Raw genomic sequence first — 2,656 nt, forward strand, 5'->3', positions numbered from 1 at the left:
GTGACCAGGGGAATAGAAGAACAGGGACAGATTCAGGAAATAAACGTATCCAGAGCAGGTAATGAACTGAAGGAGGCAGAGAAGGGAGAATGAAGATAAAGCTTACATACATATGGGTTTGGGTGAATGATTAAATCAGTGCCAGTTGCTGTAGAGAGATATCTTCCATTAATTAACCCAATAAAGAGATGAGGCAGTTGAGGCATTGGCAAGTAAATTAATTTGGCCAAGGATACCAAGCTAAGTAAATGTAGAGCTGGGATTCTAGCCTGGCCACCTGACTCCTGAGCCCAAGCTCTGTTTAAACTGTATACTATAGCTTTCAATTTATTATTTTGGCTACAGTCATTATTTAGAAATGGGCAACTGTACTTTTTTGGGGACCAGCATCCAATTTTCCTTAATTCAACAGGGATAGATCTGCTGGAGGAACATAGCCCTCTCTGTAGAGGGTATTTATTCTCCTGCCTTAATAGTCTTGCTAGGAGAAAGCCTTGCAGGAGAAAGTGCTGCCCTTTGGTACCAAAATAAGCCATTAACACTCATTTCAACAAACTCTCAAAACTGCATGGCAATGTTGTGCTAATCTCTTTAATGATCTGCCATAATTGACAGGAGTTATTTCAAATCTCTTCTCTTCTTCTGAAACCTCCAAGTGCACCCCACACCCATGGCCCAGAAGATGAGGCGTCAACTTGAAGCCATCTGATGGGATCCTTTTATCTTCGTGATTCAAAACTTTGAAACCTGTGTACATAGAATCCACACACACACTATTCTCCTTCCCTCCTAAAACAAGTGAACAACTATTCCCCTTTCTGTCTAAGGCCTGTCCCTCTATTAGCATTCTGGATCCTACTCCACTCATTTATTCAGAAAACTTGCATATTGATTATGTCTTTTCTGTATCGTATTCTTAAGCATGCTCAAGTTTCAATAACCTTCCCTCTCGCCTCATAGCTACTCAACTACCATTTTTCCCTTTCCACCCTTTAGAGCCAGACTTCTTGAAAGCATCCCCTGTATTTTTTTCTTCATCTCTACCCCACTACTCACTTCATAGTCCAAGATCCCACCAGTAACTTTCCATAGAAACAGCTTTTACTAAAGTTATCTACCATCTACAAGTGGCTAAATCAGGTTCTGTCTTACTTGATATTTTAGCAGAATGTCACACACCCTACTTCTGAAAAACAAATTTCATTCTCCAGCAGCTAGCTGTCTTTGACTTCCACATCAATATATCCAACTGCTTACTTGGTGTACCGGCTGGTGTCTCAAGGACACATCAAACTGAACTCATGTGTCATCCAAATTCATCTCATTGCAATGGTGCTTATTTCAGTGAATGGCTCAATGCAAGTTGTTAATCCATGAGTCCTTCTTCAAGCTGTCCTCTACCTCCCTCCTCACACAATTTTTCATCACTATTGATATTATCTCCTAAGTATCTGCTCAGTCTATCCATGAACAGTGTATATGCCATGTATTATGAAATATTTCCAACAGGGGATGGGACATCACCTATGATCAAACACATTAATATTTCTGCAGTAAATTATTAATGTGACTATATGGGGTAAATCATAACTATAAATAGCTGTTCATTTCAAGTTTTGCTGTCATATGAATTCTATTAGGTCAGATTTTCTTCCAAGTGTATTATAAGCAAAGTTTTCAGTTATCAGAATTGAATTTCAGAATTGTGGCTAAATAATTGTGAATCTATGCCACAAGTTATCAAGAAGTAATGTGTAGAGTGGTTAAGAGCATGGACAATGGAAGTAGATAGTCTGGGTTCAATTGCACCTCTATCACTAACCAGATCTTAGACAAGTGACTTAACTTCTCTGTGCCTTAATTTTCTCATCTGTAAAATGGGGATAACGAATTACCTACTTCATGGGATTGTTGTGGAGATTAAATAAGGTAATGTATGTAAAGTGTTTAGAACATAGTATATGGTTCAATATTCTCGTACTTATAGAACTATGAAAACGTCTTAGTCATAGTATTGTTGACTCAAAGAAAATATCATCTAAAATTTAAATAAATAATAGAAATTGTCCTTTCCCAAATTTTCAACAATTAATATTCCCAAAAATTTCATATAAGATTACCCCCATCCCAACATCCTCTTGAGTGCTTGTTATACATCAACCAATTTTTGTAAATCTGAAAGGTGAGAAAATTATATCTCATGGCTTTTATGGTTCATTTAATCATGAGAGATTCCTTAAAAATCCTTTAATTATAAGAGACTAAAATATCTCGTATATTTATTGGTTATTTGTAGTGCTGCATTTTCATGCCTTCTGCCCATTTTTAAATGTGACATACCTGGGTTTTTTGATATTTAAAAACTCTTATTAAAGAAATAATAGAAACTAGGGTTTTCTTCTTTCACATACATATGTGAAGGCAAATTGCTGGCCCCTTCCAGGACAGAAAGCTATACCATATGTATACTATGATGTAGTTGATTGGCAGCAAGTGACCTGTTGGTCTCCTTAAGGAAGCATGTCATATTGAGGGCTCAGCATTGGCTTTCAATTTTTCCAAGCTTCTAAGAGCCACCTTAATAGCAAGTTTGTCTCATCCCATATGGTCCTTGCCAAGGATTTATATTCCTTTTCCAAAGAAAGTGCCACCAAGT

The sequence above is a fragment of the Eulemur rufifrons genome, chromosome 3 (assembly GCF_041146395.1).
Source record: "Eulemur rufifrons isolate Redbay chromosome 3, OSU_ERuf_1, whole genome shotgun sequence".
NCBI classification, from domain to species: domain Eukaryota; kingdom Metazoa; phylum Chordata; class Mammalia; order Primates; family Lemuridae; genus Eulemur; species Eulemur rufifrons.